This window comes from Tachyglossus aculeatus, chromosome X1, assembly GCF_015852505.1.
Source record: "Tachyglossus aculeatus isolate mTacAcu1 chromosome X1, mTacAcu1.pri, whole genome shotgun sequence".
NCBI lineage: Eukaryota > Metazoa > Chordata > Mammalia > Monotremata > Tachyglossidae > Tachyglossus > Tachyglossus aculeatus.
In genome coordinates, this window is record NC_052101.1 from 73,562,562 (window position 1) to 73,578,405 (window position 15,844).

The window sequence follows — 15,844 nt, forward strand, 5'->3', positions numbered from 1 at the left end:
GAGGAGTTTCTGCCTGATGCGCAGATTGATTGGTAGCCACTGGAGATTTTTGAGGAGGGGAGTAACATGCCCAGAGCGTTTCTGGACAAAGACAATCCGGGCAGCCGCATGAAGTATGGATTGAGGTGGGGAGAGACACGAGGATGGGAGATCAGAGAGAAGGCTGGTGCAGTAGTCCAGACGGGATAGGATGAGAGCTTGAACGAGCAGGGTAGCGGTTTGGATGGAGAGGAAAGGGCGGATCTTGGCAATGTTGCGGAGCTGAGACCAGCAGGTTTTGGTGACGGCTTGGATGTGAGGGGTGAATGAGAGAGCGGAGTCGAGGGTGACACCAAGGTTGCGGGCTTGTGAGATGGGAAGGATGGTAGTGCCGTCAACAGAGATGGGAAAGTCAGGGAGAGGGCAGGGTTTGGGAGGGAAGACAAGGAGTTCAGTCTTCGACATGATGAGTTTTAGGTGGCGGGCAGACATCCAGATGGAGATGTCCTGAAGGCGGGAGGAGATCTCTGTGCTTGTTTCTATCCCTGTCCCTCTCTCTGAATCCTTTTTTCTGGCATTCCTTTTCTCTGGATTTTTCTCTGGGTTTGACTCTTTCTGCCTTTTCTCTCCTGTCTTCCTCATCGTTTTTTCTTCCCTCCACCCCACTCCTCCTCATCATTGTCTCTCTATTTAAAGACCTGTCTCTGGCCACTGTCTCTGACTATGCATCTCTGGCTATGTTATTGTCTGAGATACTGGATATGGCTCACTAGCTTTGATCATGTACCAGCCTTGGATGACCTCCATAGTATGCTAACTGCTTCTGTGTGCTCACTGCAAAGCACCGTTGGAGGAAATCCAGGCACAAGACCACTTCAAATTCTTTGTAGCTTGTTTTAACTCTGCCTTTTCTTCTTCTCAGCAATCTTACTTCTCTTTCATCAGCTCCCCTGTCCATTGCCCCCTCCAATTATTCCAGACCTTTAACTTCCTCCTGAAACCCCTAGTGCCCTTTCCTCAATCTTCCTGGCCCCTGAACACCTCACAAACTACTTAGTTGATAAAATTGAAACCATTAGACATGTTGCCCCAAACTCCCTCCCACCCCTATATCGGCTTTCTAATTCTTCCTTGCCTCCTCTAAAGGGAAGATTTCCCATCTGTTTTCAAAATCTACTCCCTCTACCTGTCCTTCTGGCTTCATCTGCTCGCACCTTCTAAAAATGCTCGCTCTACACATTCTTTCCCTAACCCACAGTTTCAATTGCTCGCTCTCTGAGAGGTGTTTTCCTACCTTCAAACAGACTCAATTTTCCACTACATTAAAAAACTCCTTCTCTTGATCCCATTGCACCCCCCAGCTATTGTCCCATTTCTCACTCCCATCCCTGTATAAACTCCTGGAACAGGTTGTATAAACCCACTGCCTTACTTCCTCTCCTCCAAGTCACTTCTTAACATTACTACAATCCAGTTTCTATTCTCTTCACTGCATTGAGACAGCACTCTCCAAGGTTGCTAATACAAATCCTCCTTGGCCTCTCAGCTGTCTCTGACCCTGTAGACCACTCTTTCCTCCTGGTTACACTATCTAATTTTGGTTTCACCAATACAGTTCTCTACTAGATTTCCTTCTTCATCTCTGTCCACTCTTTGTGTCTTTCACTGGCTTCTCTTCTGCCTCTCACCCCTCTAGCTGGGGTTGTCCCTCAAGGCTCTGTTCTGAGTCTACTTTTGTCAGTTTACATTCACTCCTTTGGGGTGCTCATCTGCTCCTATGGCTTCAGCTACCACGTCTACAGGGATGGCTCCCTAATCTATCTCACCAGCCTGGGCTCTCACAGGTGCAATCTTGGATTTCCTCTTGCCTGGAAAACATCACCCTCTGGATGTTCTGCCCCCATGTCAAGTTCAATATGTCTGAATTTGAAATCTTCATCTTCTTACCTAAAACCTCTCTGCCACCTGACTTTCCCATCACTGTTGACAACACTACCCTCCTAAATGTTTCTGAAGCCTGCAAACTTGGTATCCAAAACCTATCTTTCTAGAGGGGGTATCATCTGCTCCCACTCCCCCAGAGTCCTGAGAAAGGGGGAGGAGCTGGCTTCCTTCTTACTCCCCAGTGCCACTTTCTCACCATTCCATCTCCTCCATCCCTCTGTTTCCCTTCCTTTAAAGCCCATATCATCTGTCTCTACCACCCACTCCAGATAATCATCAGGGTCATCTAGCCCCTCCAGGCCCCATGTCCAACTTTTTGAACAATTTTGATCTCTTTCTCACATTTTTTCTCTTTCTCCATCCTTACATTGATCCTTGGGGACTTCAATATCCATATGGATGTTCCTGATGACCCTTCCACTGCATGCTTTCTATCACTCCTCAATCCTACTGACTTCCTGCTCCACTCCAACATGTCCACTCACCAACTTGGACACACACACATCTCCCCTGCTCCTATCCAGTCCCTCCCTCCTACTGCTCCTTCTTCAACTCTCCCATCTTTCCCAGCAGTATCTCAAGAGGAGATCTCCCACCTCTTCTCAAAATCTATCCCCTCTTCCGGTGGCTCCAACCCCATTCCTTTGCACCTTACCATAGTACTTGCCCCCTCCCTTCTTCCCTCCATGACTGCCATCTTCAACTGTTCACTCTCCAATGGTTTTCCCCCAACTTCCTTCAAGCATGCTCATGCCTGCCCTATCCTAAAAAAACCTCCCTTGACCCCACTGCTCCCTCCAGTTTTCACCTCATCTCTTTCCTACCATTTCTCTCCAAATTCCTTAAGTAAGTTGTCTATAACCACTGTCTCCAATTCCTCTCCTCCAATTCTCTTCTTCACCCGCTCCAATCTGGCTTTCACCTTCTTCACTCCACATAAACTACCTTCTCAAAGGTCACCAATGATCTCCTTCTTACCAAATCCAAGGGCTTCTACTCTATCCAAATCCTCCTCATTCTCTAATCTGCCTTTGACACTGTCAACCACCCCCTTCTCCTGGAAATATTATCCAACCTTGGCTTCAATTATATGGTCCTCTCCTGGTTCTCCTCCTATCATCTCTCTGGCTGATCATTCTCAGCCCCTTTCATGGGCTCCTCCTCAGCCTCCCACTCCCTAACCATGGTAGTCCCTCAAGGCTCACTTAATAATAATAATGATGGTATTTGTTAAATGCTTACTATGTGCCAAGCACTGTTCTAAGCACTGGGGATGATACAAGATAATTAGGTTGTCCCCCGTGGGGCTCACAGTCTTAATCCCCATTTTACAGATGAGGTAACTCAGGCCCAGAGAAATTAAGTGACTTGCCCAATGTCACACAGCTGACAAGTGGTGGAGCCGGGATTAGAACCCATGACCTCTGACTCCCAAGCCCAGGCTCTATCCACTGAGCCATGCTGCTTCTCACTTCTGGGTACCCTTCCATTCTCCATCCACACCCACTCTCTTGGAGAACTCATTCTCTCCCATTGGCTTCAACTACCATCTGTATGTGGATGATTCCCAAATCCCCATCTCCAGCCCTTGATCTCTCTCCTTTTCTGCAGTCTTGCATTTCCTTCTTTCTTCCCACTGATACCTCAAACTTAATGTGTCCAAAACAGGACTCCTTATCTTTCCACCCAAACCCTGCCCTCTCCATGACTTTCCTGTCACTGTGTATAGCATCACCACCACCCCCACCTCCATCTCACGAGCCTGTAAACTTGGTGCTGTCCTCAACTCATCTCTCTCATTCAGCTCACATATCCAACCCAATTTGCTTGTATCCACCTCCAGCACTTAGTACAGTGCCTGTAACATACCACTTAACAAATACCATAATTATTATTATCTGTCACCTAATCCTGTCAGTTCAACCTTCACAGTTTCGCTAAAATTCACCCTTTCCTCTCCGTCCACACTGCTACCACATTAATCCAATTCTATCCTATTTTGATTAATGCATCAGCCTCTTTGCTGACCTCCCTGCCTCCTGGCTCTCTCCACTCCAGGCTACACTTCACTCTGCTGCCTGGATCATTTTTCTACAAAAACATTCAGTCCCTGTTTCCCCATTCCTCAAGAATCTCCAGTGCACCCATCCATCTCTGCATCAAACAGAAACTCCTTAGCATTGGCCTAAAGGACTCAGTCACCTTGCTCCCTTCTACCTTACCTCCCTGACTTCCTACTACAACCCAGGCTGAACACTTTGCTCCTCTAATGCCAACCTACTCACTGTACCTCAATCTCATCTATCTCACCACCAACTTCTTGCCCACATTCTGCCTCTGGCTTGGAATGCCCTTTCTCTTCATATCTGACAGACAATCACACTCTGCACCTTCAAAGCCTTATTGAAGGCACATCTCCTCCAAGAGGCCTTCCTTGTCTAATCCCTCCTTTCCCCTTCACCCACTCTCTTCTCTGTCACATTGATTTGCTCCCTTTAGTCATCCCCCTTCCCAGCCCCACAGCACTTATGTACATATCTGTAAGTTATTTATTTATATTAATGTCTGTCTCCCCCTCTAGACTGTAAGCTCATTATGGGCAGGGAATGTGTCTGTTTATTGTTGTATTGTACTGTCCCAAGTGCTTAGTACAGTGCACTGCACTCAATAAGTGCTCAGTAAATATGACTGAATGAATGAATGCATGCTACACTATTTGTAAACTCTACTCCTGTATATAAATTACAAATATACAATCACTAGATTGTAATCTACTTTTGGGTGGGGATTGTGTCTATTTTTCTATTATTTTCTCCCTAGATGTTAACACAGTGCTCTGCATACAGTAGGCATTAAATAAATACTACTAAATGATTGATAGCATTGCTGAAGGTCTGGCATGATCTCTCTCTCTCCTTTCCTCTGACCCTATAGGAGTAATGATGAGCTTGTCAGAGGATAGAGGAGTTCACTGTCATACATATACATGTGCACACACTTTACCACCATTGGTAAGCCTCCTATGTCCCTCTTCCTGGCTTTCCAGTAACTCATTCAGGTAAGAAGTCAGTGAGCAACTCAAACTTGAAGAGTTACAGGTGATGGGGCAGGACTTCCCAGACAGGGAGAAAAGCAAAGGTAGCAGGTGAACTAGAAGAGGAGGAGGATAGAGGGAGGAGAGAAGATGGAGTCTGGAATATGTGGAGCCAAGGACCCCAGCACCAGCATGTGCTTGTTGAATATTTAATTATTGTATTTTTCAGTCCTCTCAGGATTGTTAGTACTGGGATAAATTTATAGTTTGGATTTTCTGGAGTTTACCTCATGTAACTGGGTCTTTACTCCCCAGTTAATTTTTATTTAAATTTAAGTTAAGCTCCAAACAAGAAAAAAACCTTATTTTTTAAAAATTACCACACCTTCATAGAATACCAAAGGTCATTGACAAATTTTAGAATCTCTTCTTTTAAAACAAATTAGTTATTGTTTTTCTCAATGGAGGTAAAAAACAGAGGCAACCTTTCAAAGCTCTGGCACTAAAGATATGACCAGCCGCAAAAGTGTTAACCTCACATCTGTTTTCTATCATGCAGGACTTGTTGACTCACTAACTCACACAATTCAATCCTGATACATCCCAGAGCTTCAAGGTTTCTGCTCCTGTCAATCAGTTTACATGAGTGCATGGATCAGCCATTCCTTCCCCAACCCTCATAATGACTGGGACACAATGTTGTGTAACCTGTTGTGTTAACACTCCTGGTGTTGTATTGAGGTTTTGTTTTCAGACTCTTCTTACATAAAGTGCAAACAAAGAACTGTGATAGTGAATGTTTATTTAGAATAGCAGAAAATTATCAAAGAAACACTTGCCTTGCAGACATTGTTGTGTGTGAATCATAAAAAGAATTGCTGAAATAAAATCTAAAATGGTTGGAATAAGCTGTTTCTATTTAAACCCAATTTGGCTAAATTGAAAAACAGCAATACCCAATGATTAACCTCAGAAGAATGTTATAATCTACTGAAATTCCAAAATACCTTACATTAATACGATGGATATAGAAGCATTGCATATTGGCATGGGTGGTCATTCATATCTCATTTATTCTGCAAGCCATATTTTTTCCCCATTTTCTTATCATCATTTAGTATACTGGTTCCCAGCTTCTCGTGAAAATCTACTTGCAAATTTCAGGAAGACCTTTGTCGAGAAGTTCTGCTAATCTACATAGGATACATGCAGTTAAATGTATATTTAAAAGAAATTTGATACACCTTATTTTCATGTGCTTAATGGTCCATTAGGTGCATTTTGTATTTTACCTTCCTGAGTTTTAAATAGCTTTATTGTGGCCTTGGACTTCTAACATTAGTGCTGAGATCAAATAAATGCCTTAGAGTCTGTGGCAGACCTAACATCTGGGCCTAGGTAGTAAGCCAGGCCACCTGGCCTTCTGTGCTCACAGGAAGACCTACAAGGAGCAATGAAGGAAGTCAGACTGCTAGATGAATAACTTGACGCTGTTCTGAGAATGGGAACGTGCAGATCTAGGCATGAGCTCAGCCTTGCTGATAAGCTTAGCCTTGGTGATGAGCTCAGTCTTGCTGATGAGCTCAATCTTGCTGACAAGTTCAGCCTTGCTGATAAGCTCGGCCTTGCTGATAAGCTTGCAGTCATCCGCCTGTCCCCTGACTCCCTTGAGGCTCCTCACTGTATAAAATCCTCCACAGTGTGCTGAATAAACAGTCTCCTTGTCCACCTTGAGACTCGCCTGGCCTGCGTTCTTTCATTGCGAGTGCCCGTCTCCCCGCTGCGCCGGATGCGTGGAGGCAGACGGCAACAAGAGTCCACCTAGAAATTGCTGAGTTGGGTATTTTTCCTCCATAGAAAATGAATGTTGATTTCAATGCCATTAAACCTACTACCTTGCTTGCTGGTTACCTGCTACTTCCATAGTTACTCCATTAAAGAAGTGCATGTGATTTTGTTTCTATTTATTTATAAAATCTCTATTAACTTCATTCTCAAGATTATTCCTAAGAAACACAAAAGCTGAAAGAAGGCTACCAATACAGAGCTCCAGATGCACTCTTTTTAATGATTTCATTTTGTTTAGGGCTTAATGGTTTCATATTTTCCTATTTGCTAGGAACTATATGATGGGGGAAATTTAGTAAGTAGCAGACAGGATATCATTTTTAAAATCTGCTTCTACTATATATACGTGGTATCACTCCTAATTTCCACTTTCACCCAGTGTTTCTATAGAAACCTGGCATCCTCAGCTACCACCTTTTTTGGCCCTAAAAGATCATTTATAATCAGCTCACCACTTCTTCGAAAGTGCAGCCTTTGATTCATGAAACAACAGATATCGTGTAAATTTAACAGGACTTGCAGCATTTCTTATCTTGGGTTAAACCCATGTGTGAGGAGTGAGGAGATAGCAGAAGCTGATGCTTCCAGAATCTCACTCCAGGCAATACAACTAATAAAACAAGTGAGCTGGGCCCTGAAACCCTTGAAATCCACACCAAACTCTTCAAGCCAGCTTTCTCACTGAATTTGCTTACATGGTAAAGAAGGTGGCCTACCAGAAATGTGGATGGTCAGGTTTAAGAAGGGGAAACTTTTATCAGAAGCTCACTCTTTTCAAGCATGGATAGACTCTCTGATCTTTGTACTTGGTACAGTGGTATCAAGTGCTTGGTACAGTGCTCTTCACACAGTAAGCACTCAATAAATACAATTGATTCATTGATCGATTGATCACATTTGCTGGGCAGTGAAGAAATATTGCCAGTTAAGGAGTTCGTGGTAAGCAATATTCTTCAGGACCCAGTTCAGAACTATTCTGGCTAAAATCTTGTCAAGCAATGGAAAGTAGGCATCTTTCCCTTGTAGTTTCCACAGTCAGCTCCCAACATTTTCTTCTTTAAGATGGTGATTATAATGGCACCCTGGCATTTTCCCAATGATCCACATGTTGAAGATGCTCCTACACAGCTGCCAAAGCAATTAAGATCCCTCTTTGCTTGAAAATTTGTGTGGCAACACCATTGGCTCAGGGAGCCTTATCATTGCTTGTGAATTAGACATTGGTGGTTACAGCCTGGGAAGAACATGCTTTCATATTGTGACAGGTTTTCTATGCTTTGAAGGACTTCCTCCTTTATGGTGACAAAGGTGACCTGATGGTCATTGAGGCATTTGCTACTATCTCTGTAGGATTCACTCCTTGTCTAGGAGTGAATGTAAAATCGACTCACTCTTGAGCTGTGCCATTCTGGTTTGGTATGTGTCATACGGCTTTCTTAGTGATGTGCAAAAGTTCTTGGTTTGGAAGCCACCAGCCTAGCTTGGGACCCCTTCAGCCTTAATATCTCACACTGGTCACCCATTATGTTCCTAAACTTGAGCTACCTGTCACAAAGTTTTGACAGCAGGATAGAATATGCTTGCTAGTTTCCAATAGGGTGTTAGAGAAAGTGATAAACTCCAAAGCCCCTGCTTTCCTGTAAAGAGAGAGAAATCAAAGCTAACTGGATCATGTCATCTTACAACAGTTGCTAAAAGATGAGTAAACCTAAATATAAAATAATGTTTACACTGTATGACAAGACTTTCTATTAAAAAAGTTTACTATTAGATGATTGTGCATTTTGTTTCTGTGAAAGAAGAAAAAATCTTTTAACCCCCTAAAATTGCAAATGAAGTTTTAAAGCACTGCGTATTTATTAGCCCATCTGCTACTACAGCATTAAAGAGAAAAATCTAACTATAGGCAATTTATTCACAGCTACAGTTTTACCACCTGATGTGCAAAGTAACTTAACTCCGTAAGCATGTATTATTGTGCTGAGTAATTTTCAATTGAATTCATAAAATCTCAAAGGGAACACAGTACAATTTCTGTTCACATCAAGATTTGTTTTCATTTTTCTGTTGGAAGAGAATCAGCACGGATCTTAGATGATGGATTAAGCGGATTGTTGGAATGGATTTCCAGGTCTTAAAATTAATTTTGACTTTGGGAAAGCTGAGTACCAGGGTCACCTGCATTGCTGCAGTGAGATATTGCTGAGAATGAAAATCTGAAGATTTGAAAGGTGAGTTCAGCTTAGACTATGGAGTCCCAGGCAGGAGGTTGTGTGGTGATTAGCCTGCTGTATTTTGCTAACACTGAATCCAATTGATCTACAAGCTGAGTCTGTTTATCTCTCTTGGCAAAACACCAACCCTTTGTATCCGTGACAGGATCTTTCAGAAACAAGTGATCCTAAAATAACAAGTAAATAAGTTACTGAGAAGAAAAGCACAGCAGATGTGTGACTTGCACATTCAGGAAGAGGTTAAAAGAGCATCAAGTGATGCTTTAAGGTCTTTTTCCAACTGGGAGGTTGGGTGCTCTTTTGCTCTCTTTAAATTTGACCCCCTGACCCAGTAGCCATAGTGGCCATGGTCATGGCTCTGAGTGATTCTCTGGCTCACCATCCAGCCTGGGCTTCTCTTCCAAATGGTCATTATGAGAATTAGAAGCATTGAATTAGAACTATCTCCATATTTAACAGCTAGTGTGGACTTTTATCCTCAAGATGAAAGGTCAGGGAAAACTGACTAGTTTAGCAGGAATATGTAACATGAAGAGCTCTGATTAGGCTTTGTCAAACCCTCCCCAGACCCAGAATGGGTCATTTCTGTGTCCCTGATATAGCTGTGTGAATGGGTCTCCTGGAAGACACAGAAAGTCCGGAGAAGTGCCTGAGGTCCAGGACCTTTGCTCGTACTCAAAGAGTGATCTGTACCCTTTAAGCACTTGATATTCACCCCACCTTCAGCCCCACAGCACTTAGGAATATATCTGCAATTGATTTATCTATAATAACGTCTACCTCCCCCTCTAGATTGTAAACTCCTTGTGGGCATGAATTGTGTCTACCAATTCTGTTGTATTATACAATCCTGAGGGCTTAATACTGGGCTTTGCATCCAGTAAACCCTCAGTAAATACCATTGATTGCTTGATGCTCTTAGTACAGTGTCTGGCACATAGTAAGTACTTAACAAATTTGTCTTGTCTTATGCCGTCAAGTCATTTCCAACCCTTAGCAACACCATGGACACATCTCTCCCAGATCACCCCATTCTCCATCTGCAATCATTCTGTTTATCTGTAGAATGTTCTTGGTAAAAATACAGAAGTGGTTTACCATTGCTGCCTTTCACGCAGTAAACTCGTCTCCACTCTCAGCTCTCTCCCATGCCACTGCTGCCCAGCACAGGTGAGTTTTGACTTGTAGCAGATTGCTTTCCACTCACTAGCCACTGCCCAAGCTAGGAATGGAATGGGTAGGCCTCTGTTTGACTCTCCCTCCCGTAGCCAAGATTGGTAGAGTACTGGAAACTCTCCAGGTGTGACCCTGAGAGGGAAACTTAACAAATACCCTAAATAAATACAAAGAAACCTAAAAAGAATACAAATCAGTGCCTGTAGGTCTCTAAAGTGGTGGGACACCATATTCTGTTACTAGCACCTTTTGATAAGTGATTCAGATTTCTGCTATTGGGCATGCCATTATCAGCACTAAATTACCTCTCTCCTTACCCCTAACCTCCCCTATGGAAGCTGTTCAGTATTTACCTCCTCCCTAAGGCCTTTCCTAGCAAGTCACTCCAACTATTCCAGTAGCCACCACACTCAACCTTTACCCTTCTCATCTCCCCAATTACTTGGATAGAATGCAACAATTTTTGTACAGCAGCAGTGGTGTGTATGTTCATGTTTCAAAAGGTTGGGATATATGTGGAGATAACTCTCAGCATATGTGTGGTTGCCCAGTCCCCTCTGTCAGATTCTAAACTCGTAAAGCTTCTGTTTTCTTTCTAACTCCCCACTGTACCCAGTATAGTGCTCTACACAGAGGAATTTTTCAATAAAAGGTCTTGAATGAATAACCCAGGTTATAGTTCAGCTCCTTGTGGGCAGAGATTGTGTCTACCTTCTCTGTTGTATTGTACAGTGCTCTGAGTACAATAAGCACTCCATAAATAGCACTGATTGATTTAATAATCTATTTGCCAGTTGCAGCAATAAATGTCCAGGCTAGTGGCACCTTTGCCCCATTCTTGGGCTACACTGAAAGCAGCAGTGGGGCAAAAACATTGTTGTTGCTTGGTGCATACTCGCTCTACCCAACCACACCTCCATAGACACTCCTCTCTAGTCTTCATTTGGGGTTTTGTGCCTTTTGTGCAGAGGCCTTGCAGAAGCCTTTCTGAGCTCTAAGGATTCCTGTACTCATTGTGAAGGCAGATTAATTTCTCCCCTTCCCAGGATCAGGTTATCGCCTTATGAAGGGCTGAAACTCTGGATCCCAACCTGAGTCAAGCCCAGTATGATCATTCCTGTCTGATCAGCCATGTTGAGTCATAACCACGGGGCAGTCTTACAATTTGACTCAATGAATCAATCAATCATATTTATTGAGTGCTTGCGATGTGCAGAGCACTGTACTAAGTACCTCTTAATTAAAATGAAATTAAAATAAAGCACTTTTGAATATTCTTAAAGAAAGGTGATTTTCTATCAAAGCTTCTAGGTGGCTTCAGCCCAGAAAAGAAAAGAAACATTCAGCGATGACCTTCAACGATCTTGTTGACCCCATCCACTATCTAGAATAAGGCCTTTTAAAGATTAGATGAAATGCAAACAGAAAGGCCTAACCTTTATTACAGCTTTAGCCACCACAACAATTAGAGCCACAAGGAATGGGCAAACTCCTAGATCTGAGGTCATCCAACTGGGATCTACAGCCTGGGAATGAAGGTACACCTCAGGTGCCTGCACAACCTTTTCATTAGCAAATGGAATCCCAAGGAAATACCACAGAGTTTCAAAGATGACACCAGGACCATTTTGAAGAAGAAAGGTGAGAGAAGTGACTGCAGATACTATTGTTCATTCATTCATTCATTCAATTGTATTTGTTAAGTGCTTACTGTGTGCAGAGCACTGAACTAAGTGCTTAGGAACAAACAATACAACAATAAACAGTGACAATCCCTACCCACAATGAGCTCACAGTCTGGGGGTGGTGGGGGCGGGGGGTAGACAGACATCAATACAAATAAATAAAATCACAGATATATATGGATAGATATGTATATCTACCTAACTATATTTATATATACATAAATGTATATATAAGTGTTGTGGAGCTGGGATGGGGGGAAGAGCAAAGGGAGCAAGTTAGGGTGACACAGAAGGGAGTGGGAGGTGAGGCATCTCAATGGTCTGTGTTTCTGTAAGATCCCATCCAGAGTTGTTTAGAACTGACTTTTAAAGAATATCATTGACGACAGGTTGGTTCACCTCCATACCACCCAGCTTTGCAGTGTCGCTTTAGACCACGACAGAGCCCAGCTGATATAATCTTGGTTGTTTGTCATATATAGCACACGACCTTGGCTACATCCATTACGGAGGAAGTGTAGGGAGTAAACAACATCAAATTCTCTACGCTTACTACTCAGAGACCATCAGTCAACTTGGACTCTGGCCAGGTCAATAAATATGTTTAATTGATTAACTAACCAAAAATTATCTTCTTCTTCTTCAATATGTTTATTGTGGGTTCCTGGTGTCAAGGTGTCTTAGAATTACCCCAGTGTTCAGTACAGTACTTTACACACTGAAAGCTCTTTATAAATGTTGGGAGTAAGAGGAATAAATCTTAGCGAATCTACAGTAATACATGTATCATATATATCTGCCCTTAGTTTTTGAAGATTCCTCTTGGTGGGTGCTGAGGTCAATCAGTCCATGGTGTACATTGAGTGCTTACTGTGTCTAGGGCACTGACCAAAGGAATTGGGAAAGCACAATACAATAAAGTTGATAGACATGATCCCTGCCCTCAGGACACTTTCAATCTAGAGGAGGTGCTATCCATATGTGTAAGTGTAGTTGAAAAGACCAATGGGGGACTGACTCTACCTGCTTTATCCATATGAGCATAATGATACTTGGGAATGGGTGTGTCTCAGTGCCTTCATTTATCTCACTGGCTGACAATGACTCCTTTTCAATTCACTTTATGGCATGTCCCAAGCGGTAACCATTACAAGTCACCCAAAAAGGTACAAATATATTTCTCACTGTGAAGAATGCTGTTGAATAGTACCTTGTGTGCTAATTAAGCTGAATGTAATAGGGAGAACACTTTGACACTGTTAAAGTTAATGACCCATTGCTTAAATAGGGAAGACACATTTATAGTTAAATTTATAGTTTGAGTTGTAATGTTGAACGGTATTAACAACCCTTAGTAGATTGCTCCGGAACGCCCTGAAGCACCATCTTTGAAATTACAGTAATGTACGAATGGCAGGAATGTCCTTTAAGTAATTAATAGTTTGCAAGAATATTCCGTCTGCCTTTATAACACATCAGTGTACAGCTATAAATGATGATGGCTAATGAGGTCCGGAACTTGCTGATACACAAAGCAATTTTAATTACAACCAGAGCCACTCAGGGCCAGGAAATGATTGGGCTGCCAAGGAATCCTTCATGGCCCTGAGGAACAACAGAACTCTTGCACTGCTTCTCCGTAATGGAGAAGCCCTTTCAAACAAATCCCCAGATGGCGATCCAACTGAGTACCCACTCTGATGACAAGCACCTTGTACCAGCACATGGTCTTTGAAGCCCTAAGATTTGGAACAAACCAACCAGTTGAATAGCCCTGGATGTGAAATTACAGAATGGTGTTCTTCCAAGTTTGGGACCCAATTAAAATGGAAGGTGTTATTTCAGTTCACTAGCAAAGGTCATTTCTATAGCACTATAGTCCTCTAGTTTTGGGCAGGGAATATGTCTGTTTATTGTGGTATAGTACTCTCCCAAATACTTAGTACACTGCTCTGAACACAATAAGCTCTCAATAAATACAACTGACTGACTGATTATAGTGGCCAACTAAAGCAAGTGAAGCATACCTCACACTTGTATGCCAGTGCCAGCAGCAGAAATCTATCATGAATACTGAGGTGTTTTCTTTTCCATATAGGATACCCAGGTATTCACCTATAACACAATGAGGCCTATCTGACACTAGCAAAGTTTGCTGGAAATTGGGCAGCCATTTCCATGATGAGAGGCTAGATCAGCAGTTTTAATTTGCTGATCTCCTCTTACTGCCCCTCTAAGACAATATGAGCCCTCAAAAATGTTTTTTCTTGTGTTCAGTTATCCCTCCATGTAGAGTAGACTTAGGCCAAAGGCTGCCACAGTGCTCTACTTATTATGGCTCTTTCTAAATTAGAAGTGAAGACACCTTTAAAATGTTGCTTCTGCTCTCCTCAGGTGCAGAGTATAGGGCCCTGTCCTGAATGGGCACTCAAATGAGACTGCTACTACTACTAATAATAATCTCTAGACTATGAGCTTGTTGTGGGTAGGAACGTGTCTTGTTGTTGTATTGTACTCTCCCAAGTGCTTAGTACAGTGTTTTGCACACAGTAAGCACTCAATAAAAACAATTGAAAGAATAATGGTTGTGGTATATGCTGCCACTACTTACAACTCATATTCTTTGCTATCTCTCTTGACTTCATTAAAGGCCTGGAATCAGCCAGTCTGTTCACTTATCAAGTCCAGGAAAGCTTATGCTTTAACCATCATTGTCTCAATACTGGTGAAGCTTGCTTATGAGAGGAGGTTCAATATTGACTTGGAGAATCTTCCAGGCAATGTTGTTGGTATTTTCCCAGACACTTAAGAAGATTTCTAAATGCAGGGCTCACTTCAGCTCTGGGTAGCAAGATAGGAATTACAATTGCCTGCAAAACCACAACTTTTTCTGTAGGCATTAAAAGGCTTTATTAATGCATCATCATGATCCATTCCTGTTTTTACTGAGCACCTGTGTGTAGGACCCTGTAATAGGCCCTTTTAGATTTTACAGAAATAAAAGACCAGATTCCTGCCCACAAGATGCTTACATTCTAATGGGGGAGACCAGCACACACACAGAATTAGTTACAGGTGCATGAGGACAGATGAAAATGGGCATAGAACAATAAAGACATAAATACATTCAAATAAAATGATACATGAGTAAAAGTAGCTATAGAGGTGGGGTGACCAGGGTAGGGGGAGATTAGCTGGGGAAGTCTCCATGACAGAAGTAGCTTTTTAAAAGGGCTTTGAAGAATGGGAGGGATGTGGTTGGGCAAAGTGAAGAGGAGAGAGGATGGAATGAGGCAAGAGAGTTAGGTTTGGGGAACCATTAGGAAATGAATTTAGCAGAGAGAAGAGAGCACAGTTTGCAATGCATGAGGAAAAGACAGGTGCTCTGTACAAGACATTCTTTGTACATCTCCCCACTCCTCAAAAACCTCCAGTGGTTGCCCATTCCTCTCCACAAAAACCAGAAACTCCTTACCATTGGCTTTGTTACTCAATAAGCTCTCCTCTAACCTACCTATCATTGTTCTCTCCCACTATTGCCCAGCCTGCTCCTCTGAAACTGACCTACTTACTGTGCATCAATCTCATTCCTCTTGTCACTGACCCCTTGCTCATGCCCTCCCTCTTTTCTGTAACTTCCTCTGCTTTTATAGCTGGTAGATGACCACTCTCCCCATTTTCAAAACCCTATTAAAATTGCATCTCCTCCAGGATGCCTTCCCAGATTAATCTCTCATCTCCCCACCCTATTTCCCCTCCCTACTACATCACCTATGCATTTGAGTCCATACCCCTTGAGCACTTTGGTATCCATCCCACACCAACAGCACTTATACATTATCTATTTTGATGCTACTGGTGCCTGTCTACTCATTTTTGTTTTGTTGTCTGTCTCCCCCCCTTCTAGACTGTGAGCCCATTGTTGGGTAGGGATTGTCTCTGTT

General features: G+C 42.7%; 1 non-coding gene across 1 annotated transcript; it reads right to left on the reverse strand.

Moving 5' to 3' along the window:
* Window positions 1-10,219: 10,219 nt before the first annotated feature.
* LOC119920328 lies at window positions 10,220-10,357 on the reverse strand. Its single transcript, XR_005448083.1, has one exon. It is a non-coding gene; the product is annotated as a small nucleolar RNA SNORA7 (small nucleolar RNA).
* Window positions 10,358-15,844: the final 5,487 nt, after the last annotated feature.